Source organism: Pinus tabuliformis, chromosome 9 (assembly GCF_031772625.1).
Source record: "Pinus tabuliformis cultivar Carrire ecotype Pingquan chromosome 9, CPIR1, whole genome shotgun sequence".
In the NCBI taxonomy this organism is placed as follows: Eukaryota; Viridiplantae; Streptophyta; class Pinopsida; order Pinales; family Pinaceae; genus Pinus; species Pinus tabuliformis.
The window spans coordinates 558,306,584-558,327,853 of NC_142307.1; positions in this window are offsets into that span (position 1 = coordinate 558,306,584).

Genomic DNA, 21,270 nt, shown 5'->3' on the forward strand with positions numbered 1-21,270 from the left:
CGCATAGTGACATCAATATGCAAGCTCATCATGTAGAAATTTGACGAATTATCCCCTTCCTGGATTCCCCCTGCGAGGGTACTAGCATTAGAGTTTGCGCCAACAAGTAATTGTTGCCCTTGGGGAAAAGGGTTAGTGAGGACAACCTGGGAGCTAGAGGACCCTTGCTACACTAACAAGCACTGAGCGTCTTGGATCTTAGGGCAAAGATGAGTCAAATGATCCCCATTGCATAAATTGTATGGAAAATTTACTTTTTTCTTGGACTCTTTTCTACCCACTCCGGCATCATTGCTAGGTTTGTTTGCATTTCCCTTTCCATCCTGGCTCTTTTTCCTACTTCGTCCTTTCTTCTTCCCATCAGATTGTTGGTTTCCTTTGGGGTTAGAAGTTTGGATGGCATTTATAGATGTCATTTGGGAAGGTGTAGATACAGACGGTGATGCTTGCATAAAATAAGCAGTTTGTAAAGACAACTGCTGCAATTGATTCAACAGGTTAGCCGTGTTGGCATCAATTGATCCGACTAGCCCGTCGGCATGGGGACCTGGCTTTGGTTTGGCTATATCCACCTTGGATCTAGGAGCGTCAGGTAGAATTTTTTGAAGAACCCCAGACTGAGAATATATAAGTTCCAACTACTGGGCTCTGAAAATAGCTTGCTCTTCGGTGAAAACACCAAAGAGAGACACGTCCTTAGAGATCTTAGGTTGTAATGATTTAAGAAGCCATTCAAGAAGGAATTCTTGTGGAATATTGGATTTAATGAGCCTCTTCCTTCTCCTCCATTCCTATATATGATCCGAAATGTGAGTTTCCTGATCCTGTTGGAAATTAGCTAGAAGCTAAGTTCCAACATCATATCAGATCAGCAATTGAAAATGGTTCAAAAAGATAGTAGCCGAATCACCGAAAGAAGTGAAGGTTTCCCCTGGAATTTCTATGTACCACTTAGTCACATTTCTAGTTAGGGTACGTTGAAATAATCTCAACCTGATTGAATTGTCTATCAGGGAGTTGGATGAACACCATAAATGGAAAGTTGTTATGTGGTCACCCAGATCTTCACCAGTGTTCCCCTCAAATTTTGGTATATCTGAGGGAAGTTTGGTTAGGACCGGAGGCCAAACTGGGTTATACCTAATCAGATCATTAGTCAATTTAGAGAGATCTAGCAACTTTAACGTTGCCAGAAGAGGGAGTTGTGGCAGACCCTAAGGATTCCACCTGGTGTGGGCGGAACTCCCAACGTTATTAAGATAATGGCTTGGATTTGTGAAGGCACCAGGTTTCCTGAAGTAACTTGTAGACCCAACTGAACCATAAGGATCTCCTTGTGGTCCAGAAAAAACCAGAGTTTGACCAACTCCTGCCGAAAAACCTCCATAACTAGTAAAGTTTCCCCCTAGAGAAGTGTTAAAAGGAGTAGAGAGCCCTTGGTAAGGGTTACATGCATTAGCATAGGGAGAAAAGTTCTGGAAAGAACTAACAGAAGAATATGGCATATTCCCTTGTTGGCCGAAATAAAATTGATTCCCAGCTCCTAACCCACTAACCATAGGGTTTGTCCAACTTTGAAACGGATTATAACTTTGACCCGTAGAGGAAAAAGGCATTGATCCCAAAGTTGGATTTGAATGTGGTATATGACCACCCCTAAATGGGAAACCCTAAATGAAGTTGATCCAATTTCCATGGATGTGGAGGTAGCTGATGGAATACTTAAAGGAACTGAAGGAATCACGCTGGTCGACATTCCAAAAGGGAAAAAGCCAATGCCAGAGGCAACAACTTGAGAACTTCCACTTGAAGATGGAATGGAAGTAGAACCAAATATAGCAGTGCTAGGAGTAACGGAAGGTATAGAAATGGTTCCTCCTCCTTGTACAAATACTGGAGTTTTCATACTCGTAGCACTTACCATGGATGCCATGCTTCCAACAGTGGTCATCAAAGGAAAAGATCGATATAAACCTGGGCTCGAAGGCCTGTTGGTCGGAGTCCCGACGTATAATAAAATGTCTGGATAATCAGGAGGAAGAGGAGAATTAGGAGCTGCAATAGACTCAGAAAGCTCTTCAACCTCAATATTGTCTTCTGACTAGAAGAGGACTCGAGAAAGAACTGGAGTGTTCCTCTCTAACTCTCTACTTGTACCAGGTCTATCTTGCGAATCAATAACTCCAACTGGAGGATCAATCTTTGATGTGCCTGCTGCCACCGGTTGAAAACCACTGGCAGGATTGCTCCTATGCCTTCGAGGAGAAGGCTCAGGACTCGTAGGTGATAGCCCATGAAGTCTCCTGGACCGACGAGCCAGTCGATCAGCCACTTTGAATTATTTTAAAGAGATATACTTAAAGACTCAAAAAATTGTAAAGCTAGGCCAACTAGGAGCAAAGAACATTCTCTTAAAGCCCTTAAAGATACAAGCAATCAAACAAGTTTCAAGTATTTACGCTCCGGGTGATTAGGACCGGACACCAAAATACAAGAAAGTCAAAATCAAGGGCCTTCCGAAAATAGTATGGGGTAATTATGCCCAAGGCCTACTAGCAAAGGTATTAGAAGTAGTTACGCTGACCTCCAGACAATAGCCTTTGCCGGTGCAAGCACCCAAGCTTTGCAAGGGTACCCTCCAAAAGTACTATTGAACATGATGCAATGTCAACCTCAGGTGCCACGAGATTCCCCTCCGCAACCACTTATGTGATCCCTAGGGAAGGAAACTATGGATACCAACTCGTATCAAAATTTGGGTGAAACAGTTATGAGGTGGGATCCAACAAGTAGGAGAGGGGTTATCTCTCTTCCTTGTCTTCACTCTCCCTCATGCTTAACTCCAGTCATGGAGCTTTCCCAGTCTTTCTAACGATATTGGGTTTCACTCTTTATCCAACTTCTAAGTTTTGTAATTTGAGCGGCCTTGGAGAGTTAACTCTCCGCTCACCTATTCCAAGGTCCTATTGAACCTAAACTTGTTGGTGTTTATTAATGACAACAATAAAATTTCTAGTTCATTTTATTAGATCGCTTGATTTTATATAACTTTTCTTTACGTCAGTGGGAATTACGAGAGTGAAATTGATGATGTTTAATGACGCAAAAGAAACCAATAGAAAACTAACTATATGGATGCAGTCATTTTCTTCGATGAAGAGTGATTTCTACTTAGGTTCTACGAAAACCTATATATAAGCAAAATATTTTTCTTTTCTTTTCTGAAACAATCCACACACACCCAAAATCTAAAAAGACTAAGAATGCTTAAGATGAAAACTAACCTAATGCAAGTCAAAATGATGATGCAAGATCCTAAATAACACTCACAAGCAAGTGTGGTTCTTTATAGAGACATTAAGCCAACTTGAAAATAAAGAGGGAAAAATTAAAAACAAATATCTTTCCAAAGCAAATAGAACAAATTACAAAAAATCACAATTCGCTTCTCAACAACAAAACAAAAAGAAAATCGTAAACCAAAATCTTGGAAAAAGAAGAACAAAAGCGACGTTTTTGTGTTTTTTCTTTTAAGGAAACAAAAACAAATTTTTGAGGTAAAAAAAGTACTACTAAAATTCAAAAGATCAAGAAATAAATACAAGGAGTCTTTAAATCTTGCAAGTTATAAAACTCACAAATAAATGAAACTTGAAACAAGAAAGACTACAAACTTGCACAAATTGATCCGAACAACAGTAAAAAATTTCAGCAAACTCACAAAATGTCAAGAAAGAAATACTTTCAAACTTGCCAAAAAGACTCTCAAAGAAGCACGAAAAGCAACAAGGCCACAAACAAGGAAAAGAAAAGCAAGGGAACTTGAAATCTGGGCTAAAAATGAAATCAAAATCAATTTCTTGTTCTGGAAAACCAGAACATCCAAGAACTTCAAAGTGAAGCCTTGAACCCAAGACACAAACTACGAACTTTCTTAAGAAGCAATCCTAGGCCAATCAAGACTTTTCAGTGAGAAGGAGATTTTGAAAAAGAAATCTTGTAGGAAAACTGAGTTCTCCAGACAGCAGATGACCATACAACAACATAAATCACCAGGCAGTAGACCTAACTGGGCAAAAATATTTGAAAAAACAATTCAAAAAATTGCATACACGACTGTGTAAAGACACAGAAGCATGCACACACGTTTCTAATACAAGAAACTCGCGTATATGCGAGTTTGCTTGAAGAAACCTGCATGTATACGTGACTGTAACCCAGGAAAACAACATATACAAATCTTAATTAGGAAAAAACAAAAATCAAAGTCTGATCAAGAAGACCAGACTTGATGCCTGGGACACTAATGGATCAAACGACAATGTAAAAGCAAGCAATCAAGAAATTGAACCCTGATTGAGAACAAACAACCCAAACTAGGAATAGCAAGAATGTTATCCCCAGTGGATTCGCCAATTCTGTTGTGGGTGAGAACACCCTAGGGTCTTGGGTTGAGAACCCCAACAGAGCAGAGGGAAAACCACAACAAGAAATGATCAGGCAATCAACCTAAATTCTTATTCTATTGAATTGTGTAAGAGTGTCCTTATCTGGAAGTCCTACGTTTGAGTAGATCCCGCAGGGTACAAACCCTCAACTTCTCTTGATGTCTTCGAAACATGAAAATTATTCAAATGAAACATATACAATAGTAGAAACATAAATCATTTTCATGATATTAACTTTCAATCATATAAATGAATGAACAATTACGCATCAATGTAAGATTCATAAATGAATTGGAATATAAATAGATGCATAAACACATTTAATATCGAAAACAAACAACATTCCTTTATTGAAGTTAGCTACAAGTAAAGTGGAGAAATACGACTTGAATCCTTCTCTGGCTCCAAGCGGAACCGTCCTTTCCCGGCCTCAGCAATCTTCCTCCATCACCAATACAAGGATATCTTAAGAAAGATGAAGGATATCTCCAACAAGGGTTTCCTGAAGCTTTGGGGAGTGCAGGAGGCATAGGGATTTCGTTAGACTCGATTAGGGATAATCTCACTATAGTATCAATATCTCATATCTTCTCCCTTAAGGCCTTCCCATGGAGGTTTATTTATACTTCTCCAAATTAGTTTTTTCAGTTGGGAAATAGTTGGGTCACGGGCAATAGGAGGTGAGTAATAGGTAAAACCCGTGAACTCTGCCCAAAATTAAGGGAATTTAATTTTTTTAAGTGTTTTAACATATGTACACGGGTTGGGTAAATGATGACCCGCGCGTAGATGCTTTTATCATAGGGAAAAGTAGCATATAGGGAACAAAACATTGTTTTCTAAATTTTGGACCAAGTATGGAAGGAAGGGTTTCCCTAACCCATAATCAAAGCATCACATCTACCAAGAGTGGTAAATGGTGCTATAACACCTTGAAATTCAAATCAAATCTGAATTGAACAAACTTCTCAAAGCCAAAATAATCTTTCCTTTTAGACACTCAAAGTAGGTACCAAATATGGTCCCTGTGAGGAAAAAGAACGGTGATATTAGGATTTGTATTGATTTTACAAACCTGAATAGAGCTTGTCAAAAGGGTAACTTTCCTTTGCTTACTATGGAGCAAATATTGCAATCAGTTGCAAGTTCCGAATTAATGTCTTTTCTATATGGATTTTCGGGATCTAATCAAATTCTTGTACATCTGGATGACAGATTAAAGACAACATTCAAGACTAAGTGGGGGACATACGCTTATCAGAAGATGCCTTTCGAACTCATAAATGCAGGTGCTACATTTCAACGTGCTATGGATATTGCTTTCAAAGGTATTATTAATAAATAAATTGTTCTTTACCTAGATGACATCACAGTCTATTCTAAGGATAGAAACAATCATTTAAATGACCTAAAGCACATTTTTGAAAGATGCAAGAAATATGGCATTTCCTTAAATCCCAAAAAATCTTATTTTGCTTTACCAGAAGGCAAAGTCCTTGGATTTATAGTGTCCAAGAAACAGATTTACATTGATCTTGATAGAGTCCAAGAAATTGAAAAAATTCCTCTTCCACATAACAAAAATACCATGCAATCATTCCTAGGCCAAATTAATTTTGTAAAAAGATTTGTTCCAGATTTTTCATAGATTGTCCTACCCCTTCAAGCAATGATAAGAAAAAATGTAGTCTTCAAGTGGGGTAAAGATGAAAGAGAGTCATTTGAGTTGATTAAAAAAGCCATTATCAATGCTCCTTTAACAACTCCTGACTTTCTCAAACCTTTTGTGTTATACACTTTTTCATCCGATACATCATATGTAGTGGTTTTAACACAACTGAATGATCAAAATATCGAGGCACCCATCTCTTTTTTCAGTTCTAACTTGCAAGGTGCCGAGTTAAATTATTCAGCTGTTGAGAAACAAGATTTTGCTGTTTTTAAAACCTTGAAACATTTCAGACCTTTTCTTCTCAAAACCCATACAAAGATAGTAGTACCTTACCTTGCAGTAAGGCAATTATTGATTCAAAGAGAAGTAGGGGAGAAAAGAGCCAATTGGGTTACTGCGCTTCAATAATACGATGTATAAATCCGTCCAGCTAAAATTGTTAGGGGCCAAGGTTTTTGCAGGATGCTAACTGGAGCTTCCCACTTATCAGTAGAAGAAAACCAAGGTAATGAAGTGAAAATATCAAAGGTAAGCCTTAATGATGCACAATCACAATATGATGATTTGAAGTTTTATTTGAAGAATGGATATGCTCCTATGCATCTCAATTATAAAACAAAGCGTGCTTTAAGGTTGAAATCAAATTAGTATGAATTAATTAATGATGTATTATTTAGGAAAAATTGTGATTCGGTAATGTTAATATGCCTAAAACAACCTAAAGTTGAAAAGGTCATGCAGGAATTACATGATGGACCAGCTAGAGAACCTTTCGAAGGAAACACCACAACTCAAAAAATCATGCATGCAAGTTATTATTGGCCAACACTATTCAAGGATGCACATGAATATGCAAGAAAGTGTAAAACTTGTCAAACTGCAACTGGAAGAGAAAAGAAGCCAACATTCCCTCTGCAACCAGTAAACATCCAACAACCATTCAAACAATGGGGATTAGATATAATTGGTGAGATTGTTCCTAACTCTTCCAAGCAGCACAAATACATCCTTACAACTATTGATTATTTTACAAAATGGGTAGAATCTATCCCACTAAAGATAGCTAATACAGAAAATGTCACAGACTTCATTGATCAGTACATAATTACTAGGCTTGGCTTAACTACAACGTTAATGTTTGACAATGCATCTTATTTTCCTGGAAATACAATGGTGGACTTTGCTTTAAAGAAAGGTTTTAAATTAAAGTATTCAGCCAACTATTATCCATAAGGTAATGTATTAGCATAATCGACAAACAAAAACCTCATCAGAATCATCAAAAGGACTATTAACCAAAATCATAGGAATTGGCACAAAGCATTGACATTTTCTCTTTGGGCAGACATAATTACATAGAAGGCCTCCATCGGTTCTTCTCCTTTTGCTTTAGTTTATGGAAAAGAAGTTGTTCTCCCCACAAACATAGCAATTCCATCTCTCGTCCTAGTGAAATTCATCGATGAAAACCCTTCCTCTTCTCTCCAAGCAAGACAATTCTAGATTCTTAAGCTTGAAGAAGAACAAGAAAAGGCTAAAGCAACCCACTTCCATCATCAGCAATTAGTCAAAGCCTCTTTTGATACAACCTCTACCAGTCATAAAACTTTTGAAGTAGGTGATCTGGTTTTGAAATGGGACAAAGCACACGAGGAAAAAGGTAAACATACCAAATTCCAAAGACTATGGCTTGGCCCTTTCCAAATCATTGAGAAAATTGGTCAATCAACATTTATTTTACAAGACTTATCAGGAAGGACAGATTCCTTGCCCGTTAATGGGAAAATTCTGAAGAAATACTTTTCCTAGAAGATAACCTCTTCTAATTTTGTATCATATCCCCTTTAAAATTCTTAGGAAAATAAAGGTTATGTAGTATTTACTTTTGGTTTTTCAAAATAAAATCTTTGATAATATTTTTTTTTTTTTCGCTTTTATAAGTAGGAAAAGTTAAAGAAATAATTAGGACATTTGAGTATCAAAGTAAACCTGATTTCTTTGGAAAAACTTGATCTTGCTGAAACATTTATTCTATGAACAAACTCTTACCTTTACAAAGTATAGATGTTTTGTTATCAGTCATTGTTACACTAAAAAATGTCACCTTGACTACTTACAGTTAGTATGGCTCAAATCAACAGTCATGCTACCCTCTTAGGCAAGTCTCATGCCTCTGTTATCCATCTCAAACTCAAAGAAGAGAGAAAGTCTTGTAAAAACTATGTTTATCTCTGGGGTCGCAGGTTCTCTCTAGCCTTACCTGCGGGGACGCTGACCTTGTTCACAAAATATGCGTCCATGGACGCTCTGTATGTTAAGGGACAGGTGCGTCCCTCTGTAAAAGGAAAAATGCGCGAGTTTTATCTTGAAAAAGTTACTTGTGGTTACTTCTAGAACATTCTAGAGGTCGGTTTGATGAAATGGATGCGCCTCCAGTTGGTTCATGTATCTCTATTAAGGGGGAACTTATCCCATCAATAAGGGAGCTATCCCACCCAAAGAGGGGGATGATCCCATTGATAGTGGACCTGAATAACCTCTTTACAGCACTATAAATAAAGGCATTGAGCCAGAAGGAGAGGAGGTTGGAGCTATACATTTTCTTTGGGTAAATGCTGCAGGATTTAGGTCTTCCATTAGAGCCTTTGTGAGGAGAGATTGTCTTCACTTGATTCTACTTGGGAGAGGGTGAGCTTTGTCAAAGTAGAGGAAAACCCTTGATGGACCCTGGGAGGAACTTGCACAACACCAAGGCTAGGTTGTAAGAGTTTCTTTGTTTCGTTATTAATACAAACTGGTTTATTTTTCTCAATAGCTTGTGTTGATGAGTTATTTCATGTGTTCCTTGGTCTGCATGTTGAATATATGTTTTATTATATGAAATGCAAGTGCTTGATAATTGTTTGATTGTTTGTGTTTGCAGGAATTGACTTGAAGGAGGAGCTCATCCGGATCGTCAAGAACGGACTTCAACAACAACGTTTTGGAATAAGGTAAGCCTAAACACTTGTAGTTTTCATGTTGTAAAAGGTGTATTTAGAGAAAGATCACTCCATTTTGTCTTGTTTGTCATTAGAATGTCTTAGACTTCTAGGAAGGTCAGTCGTGTCCGCACCCTTGACAGATTCCGTGTGACAAATTGGCGACTCCGCTGGGGAATCCATTAATGAGAGAGTCTTTTCCTTTATATGAACTTTGCTTTGAGAAAATCATTTTTATTTTCTGGTTTTTGACTGTGAGAATTAGTATTTGGGTGGCTTAGCTTTAGATTTAGTTAGATTTGGTTTTTCTTCATTTTTTCAGAAGGACGCACCCTCTGAGTACTGCACAGTGCGTCTTTGGACGCGCTGTTGCCGTCTGCACAGAGCGGGGCCGCACCTGTGACAACGGGTTGCCTGCGTCTTCCTGTAAACTTTAAGAAAATTCCATTTTTGCTTTAAATTGCTTTTAGATTTTGTTTTTCCTTAGTGTTTTCTGCCCAGATCCTTTAGTACCCTGTCAAGAATTTTCACCTGAACTAGTTTTGTGAGCTTTGAGTGTTTTAGTGGTTTTCAACGAAGTTTAGACCTAGGGTTTGATTTTTGGAAAGGCTTTGTAGTGACTTTGATAGTAGAAAGTTGTCCAGCCTTAGATCTCTCTGGTTAGTCAACCTTCTTAGAAGTCGGGCCTGTCGTAAAGTCTCCTTTTGTGAGCAACTTGCCATTTGAGTTGTTTTGGGTCAAATTTCGAATTACTTGTTTATAAAGTATTGATTTCCATTTTACAAAAAGAACAAAAAGATTAGAGTTTTGTTTTGGCTAGTTTTTGATTCTGCAATAAGCTAGTCCTTGATTTGATTGTGATCAAGTAAAACACCTTAGAAATAATCATTGTTAGTTTTGGCCTCGTTAAGATTGCTTAGAGTAAATTTGCCTTTAGTTTGCTTATGAGTGCATTTTCATAGATTTTAAGAGTTGTTAAGATTGATTTTTGGTTATATTAGATTTATTTGCTTTATTAAAAGAAAAATACAAAAACATCTTCTTAAAAAGTCTTGTTTCAAGTAGCTTTTTGTTTTCGAAAGAAGAAAAGAGTTTTTTCGTGCATGTAAAGAGAGGTTATGTTTTTATGCTTGGAAAAGAAAAACGAATTGTTTCTTTGATTGTCTTCAATTAAGAAGTTGCTTTTATAAAGATTGCATTCTCTCAACTTTTTAGTTAAGCAATTCATCGAAAAAGTAAAGTAGTGGATAAATCATTCTAGGTGCATTTTGTAGTGGTTTCGAGTCGAGTCAACACACCACTGGTTTCACTTCCATCACCTTTTGACTTAAGAAACAACCTTAAAAGTAACGCTTAAATTAAAATCAATCTAGTAATCTTTATTTTTCTAGGGCTCTGAAGCACCAACATAGCTTAGGCTAGGGTCTTGGAGTAGGTGAGTACTTAACTCTCCAAGACTACAAAACCAAACAGATAGTCTATCTTGAGTAGAACAAATCCAATTGTTTCAGTTACATTCTGGGAAAGCTCCTCTTAAAGGAGAAGCACGAGCTCGTGTCCGAACCAGTGAGGGGATCATTCCTCCCTCGTTGGGAACGACGCCAGGCAGTACGTATTACAAACGGTAAACCTCGGATTAACCATTGTCGAGGAGCCAGGGGTCACTTATCGGTAAACCTTGGATTGTTGTCAAGGAGCCGGTAAGGGGATTGGAGCTTGCTACTCTGCCCTTGCGTGCTGTCGGAGTTTAGACTGTTCCCCCAGGTGTAATTGTTGTGATTGGTAACCTTAGTGGCCATAATATCTAGGATTCTACCCAAGGTGACGGTGGAGGGAAGGTCCCACTGTACCTGGAGCAGACGTCGGTTATACTCACTTGGATTTTCTGGGGGGTTCGCTTCACTTCGAGACGGTTAAAGTGGAGGAACTTGGTCCAGTCTATTCATTAAGCAGGTTGCCGGGGTAACTGTTCCACCCACCATTTCTGTACTGAATCCTGCGAGGTTGGGCCTAATCACCAACTAGCGCTTTTGGTCCGGAAGACTACTGTTTGTGTGTGGTTTGACGCTCTAGATTATTTAGGCGTGTGCTTCAAATTTGTTTGCTTCTTTAGAAGACTTTAGGTGGTTTGATTTGAAATTTTTACTTTGTTTTCGTGTGTTGTAGTTAAAATCTTTAATTGTGGCGGAATTACCGAGACAGTCCCGTAGACTTCGGGGCAAGTCTCCTGAGATTGTTACCGGAATAGATTTGTTAAGAAAACTCCGTAAATCGCGGGGTGAATCTCCTGAAGACATTCCGGGTCATTTAGAAGGGTTAAAGGTCCTTGTAACTCCTCCTAGTGGCAGTAGAGTAGGATCACCTGAAGAAGGAGAATTTTCCTTGGTAGTCCATCCAGATTACCAAAGTTTAGAAACAGGTTACAATCCCGAAGTGTTACAGTTTCCGAGCTTGCTGGTAGTTTTTCATCTGCCAGTGAAACAGGCGAAGAACCTGAAATTTCCGAACCTGTTACTCCAACTCCTAGTGTTCCTGATTCACCAAGAATAGAAAGAATTATCACCGAAAATCTTCCTGTTGGATTAATTGCTATAGAAGAACTTGTTCCAGAGGAAGAAATAGGCGTTTCTGATTCTGAAGATCTAATTACCCTTGATCTAAGGGAGCGTGAATCCATCTTTTACAGTCCTCCTAGAAGTGAATCTTGGTACCTTGCATTAACCAATTTTTTAGACAACTCAGTAGGTTTTTCTACACCTCGTACTCTGGTTCCACCTAGAGGAATTCATTCTCCTGTAAATATGTCTGGTCAGTCATCTGTGTTTTCACAAAGTCCTGAATCATTTTTACATGGCGGTCCTTCTGTTCCTACTGGGTATCAATCACTTTCTGGTACCTTTGCGGGAGCATCTCCTCAACCCGTTGATCATGGGTTATTAGTTGGAAACAGTGGTAATGTACCATTGAGTATAGGTGACGTTTATATGATGTCAGGTTCAACTCCCATTAACCAACCTCAAGGTGGCCAATTACCGCCTGGGGGGCAACCTTCGTTAATGCCTGGGGGGCAACCTCAAGGTACTTCATTCGTGACTGGGGGGCAACCTCAAGGGTATCAACCCCAAGGGTATCAACCCCAGCCTCAATATGTACCCCAAAGTCAACCTCAGTATCAATATCAACCTCAAGGATGGCAACCTCAAGGATGGCAACCCCAAGGGTATCAACCCCAAGGGTATCAACCTCAAGGATACCAACCTCAAGGTCAAGGTCAACCCCAGTATTCGTATTTACCTCAAGGTTATCAACCTACGGGTCAATACCCTGGTCAAGGTTATCAACCACCTCAAGGGCAATCATATGGGACTGCACCTTACAGTTATCAACCCTATCCTCAATACGGCTATGGATCTCAGTATCCTCAACCTGTTACGAGTCAATACCCTGGAATGTTAACATGGGATCCGTCACAGGGTCAACAGATGTCGCAACCAAGTATACAGTCGGTACCTCAAGCAGGACAACCTGCAGTTCCTGGTCCACCCCAGCAACCGCAACCTGTCCAGTCAAGTGTTCAGACCCCTGTAACTTCCGTAGTTACTCAGCCGCCAATTGCACCTGGTACTCCACCTCACACGGCTGCAGCAACTACCGCTTCATCTACCATGCTTACTTCTGGAGTATCGGCAGCTCCGGTTTCTACTGTCCCTGTAACCACTCCTCAGACATCTGTACCGTTGTCTGGACCCACGGTTCAAACCACAGTCCAGATGCCTGTAGGCCAACCTGGTACAAGTACGGTTGTTACTACTCAACCTCAATTTGTTCAACCTCCGTACCAGGGACAGTATCAACCTGGGCAAGCTGCCCAACAACCGGTTTACCAGTATCAACCGTATCCTGGGTACACTTATCAACCACCTCAGCAACCCCAGTACGGTCCGGTTAATCCTGGTTTTCCAGGAGGATATAATATCCCAAATGCGACTCCTGTTCCTAGTTATCCTGGATATCCTCCTCCTGGGGCTGGTATTGTGACTCAGAGTTTTAGAGATCCTAACCGGCAGTTACCGTTTATTGCAACTTTAGATTTACCCGACTTGACGCGCCTAACGAACGATCCAATTCAATATCTTCAGTTCTGGCCGCCAATGCCAAATAAGTTGCCCAGCGATATACCCAAGTTCGAAGGTAAGTCTGGAGAGGATCCGTCTAATCACGTGATGACTTACCACCTCTGGTGTGCATCAAATTCCATCTCAGATGATTCCATCCGCTTACGTCTTTTCCAGCGTACACTCATTGGTCTCGCAGCCAAGTGGTACATTGAGTTACCACGGGCCTCTTTTTACAACTTTAGCCAGTTAGCTACCTCGTTCTTAACTCATTTTCAGTTACCAGTCAGATACGATAATGGTACAGAATTATTAACTTCGCTAAAACAATCGACATCCACGTACATTTCTGATCACATCCATGAGTGGAGACGTCGAAGAAGATTAGTGAAAGTTTTTATCCCGGACCAAATCTTAGCTGAATGGTTTGTCAAATCATTATTACCAAGAATTACTGAAGATGTAGCTAAGGCCGGAGTAGTTACTGAGGAGCAAGTCATTGCTCAGGCACAATACCTTGACTTAGTTTACACTCAGTCGGGTACGTTACACGAGAAAATTCCGGATCTTCCAAAGTCAAACCAAATCGCTGCTGCTCCTTCGGGATCTCATGCCGCTGATGGTATGATTGGTATCGTGACTACGAAGAGTAAGAAGAAGTCTTCCAAGACCTCCAATACTCCAATTATCACTTTGCCTGATTCTCCGACAGGAGAGTCTTCTCCTCCTGAACTTACCGCCGACATTCACGCTGTAGAGTCATCTACGGCCAAATCAAAAAACGGTGGAAAGAAGAAAGGAAAGAAGAAGGCTAAAGCAGACAAGGCTCCAAAGGAGAAAACGGAAAAGTCGGAAACCAATGACGAAAAACGCAAACCTCGATATCCTTGTCTTATTTGTGAAGAAGATCATTTTACGAGAGACTGCCCTCATCGGGCCGAGGTAGTGAAAATAGTCAAAGGTTCTCCCACTCCTGCTGTGTTAAAAAATCCATTTCCAGAGCAGGAGAATAAGATGATAGGTTCTTCTTCGAATGCCAGTGAAGAACCCATTTTGATGATGTCTCATGTCAGGATTGCGACTCGATCGCAAGATTATGGTAGTAAGGCTCCTGTTGATGGTAAGGAAGCAGAATCTTCTCACTCTAACCCATCAACCTCAGCTCCTGGTTCCGATCCACTACAGATCGAAAAACCTAACCCAGACTTAGTGATTAAGCCGCCCGCCAAGGGTGTACTTCGAAGGTCTGCTTTCAATCCACATGCGAGAGCAGCCCAGAATTACAACATTGTTGAAGACTTAGCTGTTTCACCTTCAGCAATGTCGGCACTCGAAGTGCTGCAATCATGTCCAGCGCAACGAAAATTGCTTTTGTCGGCTATTGGAGCTGTCGATGTTCAGGACCCGAACCTAATGATCTTTGATCTAGAAAGTAGTACACCGCGTCTCCCCCATCAAATGGCTTTCCAAATTCCAGTGATAGTCAAAAACAGGCCTATTCATCGGACTGTGATTGATGAGGGAGCTTCTACGTGTATTATGTCGATTCAATGTTGGAGATCGCTTGGTTCTCCTTCGTTGAACCAATCCCCCACCATCCTTAAGGCCTTTGATGGCCGTGGGTTCCGTCCGTTTGGTATTCTACAAGAATTGCCTATAGGGGTCGAAGGTAAAACCGTTAGTCTGGATGTGGAAGTGGTTGATGCCCCTCTAGACTACAACCTTCTTTTGGGTCGAAGTTGGTCATATGCTATGACAGCGGTCGTTTCATCGGTCTTCAGAGTCATTAAGTTTCCACATAACGGTAAGATCGTGACTATTGATCAGCTGACATACTTTTCATCCGACCCAACCTCTTTAGAAACTATCCAGCATGTTGGTAAAACGACAATCCCTTATAGGGACATTGGTGTAGGTTTAGTTAAGGATTCCGGTTTACTGGGAACTTTTCCTCTCCCTCCACTCAATGCAGACCCTTCGTTTGCAACAATTCATATGATCACGTCAGAAAACATTATTTATGATGATCCTTGGTATGTTCCCTCTGACTCTGAGCTAGACTCACTCGGTGATGTTATGCCGTTGAGTCCGTATGAGATTGCTTATGAAGCTCTTATGTCTTTTACCGACTTTCATTCAACCGAAACCGACCAAATGAATGTGGTCAGTGAAGAGTCACTTTTCACCTCACCCTTAGAACGGATAACGTTTCCCGAAGAAGTGTCATCTGACGAACAACTTCGCGAAATCCTAAGTGTAGATGATCTACCATGGGAAGATCTCCATCACAGATCTTCGTTTTTACCTAAGGATGATGCATTTGAAAATGATTTTTCATCTATCTTTACCGCTGAATATGTCAAAGACGCTCAGGATCCAACGAAACATTCTGATTCAGAGCTGAATTTAGGGAATATTTCTCGTACTATTCCCATTGATATTTCAGTGAAGCCCGGAATCGAGGAGAACATTCATATAGGTGCCGCATGTACTGAAGAAGAAATCCAAACTTACAAGGCCCTATTCCAAGAATTCCGCGACGTGTTTGCCTGGTCTTACGAGGAAATGCCGGGAATTGATCCTGCCATTGTTGTTCATGAAATCAAAACCTACCCGGATGCTAAACCCATTCGGCAACGGTTGCGTCAGATTCACCCTCGAAAAGCGGCTGCGATTAAAGCAGAAGTCGAAAAGCTGTTGAAAGCAGGTTTCATTTATCCGATCCCGTTAACGGATTGGGTATCGAATATTGTTCCCGTCAATAAAAAACAAGGAACAATAAGAATCTGTATCGACTATAGGGATATCAATCGAGCTTGTCCAAAAGACAACTATCCTACGCCTTATATCGATCAAATCATTGATGATTGTGCCGGAAGTGAGATGTTTTCCTTCATGGATGGTTTCTCAGGCTATAATCAAATCAATATTCTACCTGCCGATCAACCAAAAACGGCATTCATTTGTCCATGGGGGACATTTGCTTATTGCAAATTACCTTTTGGGCTTAAGAACGCCGGCGCTACTTTTCAACGGGCGATGTCTTATGCATTTCATGACATCAAGCACATTGTGCAACCCTATCTCGATGATTTGCCTGCTCATTCTTTACAACGAGCTGATCACCTTGTCCACCTACGAGCAATCTTTATGAGGTGTAGGCATTATCGAATTCGGTTGAATCCCCACAAGTGTGTTTTCTGTATAGAAACAGGTCGATTGCTGGGATTTGTTGTTTCAAAAGCCGGCATTCGCGTCGATCCCTCGAAAGTCGAGGCTATCATCAAATTGCCTCCTCCTTCGAGTTTGCGCCAACTCCAAAGTTTGCAAGGGAAAGCGAACTTTTTACGCCGATTCATCCCAAACTACGCCGAGGTCACTAAAGGTTTTACACGGTTGTTGAAACAGAACGCACAATTCTTTTGGGACGAGATTGCCCAACAATCTTTTGATGCACTGAAACACGCGTTGACCCATGCACCGTTATTGCATCCTCCCAACTACAACCAGGACTACTTCTTATACCTCGCAGCTTCGCATTCCACCATTGGAATGGTGTTAGTTCAAGAAGATGAATTCAAAGCAGAGCATGTGATATATTATCTTAGTAGAACCTTAAATCCCACTGAGTTAAAATATTCGCATGTGGAGAAATTGGCCCTGGCAGCCGTTCAAGCTGTCCAGCGTTTTCGTCACTACATTCTTCTCCGCAAGACTACAGTTATTTCGGATTGCAACCCTATGATTTATATTTTGACAAAACAACTGCTAGGGGGCAAGTACTCTAAATGGATTGTTATCCTGCAAGAGTTCGACTTGGAGTTCGAGAAGTCCAAGTCTAAGAAATCTTTAGTTTTTGCGGAATTGATGTGTGATTTCCCGAGTGCTGACACAGAGACTGTGGCAGAGGAGTCCATTGTGGACGAATCTTTGTTTCTTATTAGCACTTTAGATCCGTGGTATGGGGATATAATCATCTATCTCCAAACCCAAACCTTTCGGCCTGAAGCTTCCAAGGAAGACCGTCGAAAAATTCGGTTTCGATCCCAGCAATACAGAATTATTGGAGATACACTTTATCGCCGGGGGGCAGACTTAGTTTTTCGACGTTGTTTAACTCACGAAGAGGCTGAGAGAGTTTTGAATGATTGTCACTCTGGAGCATGTGGCGGTCATATGTCTGGGTATGCCACAGCTCAGAAGGTGTTGCGCGCTGGCTATTTCTGGCCGTCTATGTTTAAAGATTGTATCCTTGCTGTCAGAACATGCCACAACTGTCAAGTGTTTGATCGAAAGATGCGCGCTCCACCTGCTCCTCTCCACCCTATAATTGCCGCTGGTCCATTCGCCAAATGGGGCATTGACTTTATTACTTGTAACCCTCACTCGGCCGGGGGGCATGCGTATATCATCCTCGCGGTTGATTATTTTACAAAATGGGCCGAGGCGATGCCTACATTCGACGCAAGCGGCAAGACAGCTGCAGTTTTCGTATTCAATCATATCATAACTAGGTTTGGTGTCCCACAAGCAATCATTACTGACCATGGGAGCCATTTTCGAAACGTCATGATGACTGAGCTTACAAGCCAGCTTGGTTTGCGCCACGATAGCTCTACTCCTTATTATCCGCAAGCCAACGGTTTGGTTGAGTCAATCAACAAAGTTCTAGTCATCATGATTCGACGGATCATTGGTATCCATCGAACGAATTGGCATAACATGTTATTTTCGGCGCTATGGGCATATCGAACTTCAGTGAAAAATTCAACAGGTTTCACCCCTTTCCAGCTAGTTTATGGCTTAGAAGCTGTGTTACCTATTGAATGCGAAATCCCATCACTTCAAATGGCTGTCGAATTACTTCCAGCTACTTCCGAAGAGGAGAAACGGTTATTATACTTGGCTAAATTAGATGAGACTCGACGTGACGCTACTTTAGCTATCGAGACTCACGCGAAACGAATGAAAGCTCAGTACGATAAAAATGTAACCCCTCGAAGTTTTTCGGAAGGAGACCTAGTACTATTATATGATCAAGCTAACGATAAGCTAGGTGCCGGAAAATTCGTTCCCATGTGGCATGGGCCCTACATTGTAAAGCGAAAGCTAGCAAAAGGGGCTTATGAGTTAGTTGATTTTGATGGGGACTCTTTGGGTAAACCCAGAAATGGACTTTACCTAAAGAGGTATTATGCTTAAAATGATGGGTATGGAGAAATTTTTAGATAGGTTAGATTTTCTTTCTAGCTAGCAAGTGTGTTAGTTTAGTCAGTGTGCTTAGCTTAGCGAGTGTGGTTTTTCGTCATTATTCTGGCTTATCTTGGTTTTACTCTTGATATTGTAGATGTCGACGCCTCTCCAAACATACATTGGATTTGCTGATGGTGCTTGTCGTAGTACACGGAATATCTCTTCCGCAGCTTGGGTTATCTATTCGCCCTCTGACGAGTTAGTTTCTATGCATGGGGTAAGCCTCGGTCAAACAACGAATAACATTGCAGAATACAGTGCAGTGGTTGAATTATTATCCGAATCTATTTCATTTGGAATTCGACGTTTGATAGTGAGGTTAGATTCTGAACTTGTTGTATTACAGCTTAATAGAGTTTATGCCATTAGAAATCCTGTGTTATTAAGGTTGTTTTTGAGAGTGCGTCTCTTGGAACGTGAATTTGATTACATTGAATATCAACATATTCCAAGGTCTTTGAATACATTAGCAGATGCAATTGCTTCTCGAATGTTGGACAGACATTTACGATAATCATGCAAGTAAATTTAAAAACATTTCATCACATATGTTAAACAAGATAAGCCGGTAATAGTGATATATATAGATAGAAGTGTGTCAAAAAATATATACATCGTCTTCGATCATAGGTTTAAAACACCTTATGATCGGCAAAATGATAGTACAAAAAGTCAAAAATGTCACATGTGACTACAAAAGTGACTAGTCAATCACTGGTGGTGCTCTCTGTACGACACCACTGCGCGGGCTACCTTACGCAAAAATCTCCTAAACGGTCCAGGGACCGCGACTACGAAGCGCTGAAGCCTGATAGGAATGTCGTCCATAGTAGTCTCAGGTATATCTGCCGTGAGACGCTCTAGATCATGCTCCAACTCAGCTAGTACTTCTGCTGTCGCATCCTGTGGGGCCGGTACCGGTGCAGCTGGATGTAGTCTATCATAAGGCCGGAGGTTGGCTGGACGCTGTGGACCAACATCTGCATTTTGAAAAAGTTTACTATTAGTTTTGAGACGATATATATAAAAAATACAAAAAATACATAACTAGAAAACTTGTGAAAATAAAAAGTACCTCTGTCATCCCATTGTTCTCCCTGTGGAAGAACCATGTCCGGATCACCTCTGAAATCCATTCCGGCATACGGAAAGTCCTGTATCACAAAAAGCTGGCCCTCTAACCAGTCAAAATAACTATCTGAGAATCGAACTACTGTCGCGCCCTCGTCAGGATGCCGGGCCATCACCGCAACCCATCGTATCAGCTTTGGCTGCCGAGGACCCAAGATATCAACAGTGAGTTGCTGAGGGATCAGCATTGGAATTCTCTCCAAGGCAAAGCTCACGACTATAGGCCCATATCCAAAAGTCTTTAGTCGTCCGTTCTTTGCCTTGGTCAGTTGGCTCTTCATATGAGCCGACACAGCTTCACACCAGTTGAAAATGGTGCCTTGGTAACAGTCAATTGCCATCCGCATTTGGGATCCGGAAGCAATGTGTAAAGCGGCCGCGCCGCAAATTCTGGTAACCGTGAACGCTATGACTTTGAGTTCCGGTAGAGTGATGTGTTTTATCTCTATGCCTTTTGAATGGTGAGCCCCACGTGTGCACCAATCCTCGCGGAGACTATCAAGGGATTGGCCACCCGGCCTAGTCCCCGCAAGACTGAGTTGCTCACCTCTGTTTGGCAAGCCAGTGAGAAAGTATACATCCGAGGGCTCTATCTCGAGCTGGTGCCCTCCTATGTAAAAGCATTGTTCTTGTACGTTCCATCGCTCAACCAGCCATTCCAAGAATCTTACCTGGCCCCTCATGCCCGGTATGGTCCAATATTTGTATAATCCGCATGCTCTTAGGGCATCCAGGGAAGGTTGATGATTTATTGCAGCTTCATCTTCCTCTACATGCTCTCTTTCTCTCCAGTCTAACATGATTAATGCCCTGCATATCAAAAATAGCAATTAGAAATTAATTTGGGAATTTTTGGTGGTTTTTTGAGAGAGTTGGGGTTTTGAAATGCGCGTTTCTCGGAGGACGCACCCCGGCTTTGTAGCACAGGGCGCCCGGACGCAGCTGGCCTGAAGGCGGGCTGCGTCTTCCGACCGTTTTCCCGTATGAGAAAAAGTCGGGGGACGCAGGTCACCCGAAGGGCACCTGCGTCCGCCGAGAGGCGCATTCCAAAACCAAAACCCCCCCAAAAAATGAAACTAAAACCTAAAAATTGATTCTAAACGGATAGAAATGTAGAGTAGGATGTGTAAAATACCTGGATGAGACGGCGTTCGATTCCGACGGTCAGATTTTCCGCAGCAACCACGGGAAGTTTCTTGTCAAAAGCTCCTTTTTCAACCTCAACAGTGAAACGGTAAAAATGACATGGTAAAAGGTCTTTTTATAGGTTTTTTGGATGAATTAGTTCATTTTTTACCATGAAAAGATGTTTTTGAATGTATTTTTGCCTATTTTAAACAGGTATGAGTAATGTGTTACTTTTGTGCAGGACAAAGGGATTTCGAGGGAAATTGTAATTTTTCACAAACAAAAATATCAGAGTCATCTTTTAAGCCCTTTTCTGACTCCTAAAACATGAAAAGATCGCCGAGTGTTTCTTTTTCACTCGTTAAAACGGAATTAAAAGACGGTCCCCTTTTAGCTCTTTTCTGACCGCAAAATCAGGAAAAGATTGCCGGGTTTTTGTCGTTTCGAACTCGATAAGGAAATAAAACGACGTGTCCTTGATCGCTTTTTACTTTTCAGGTTAACGACACTATTATGAAAGTACTCCTTGGTCGCAAGATCAA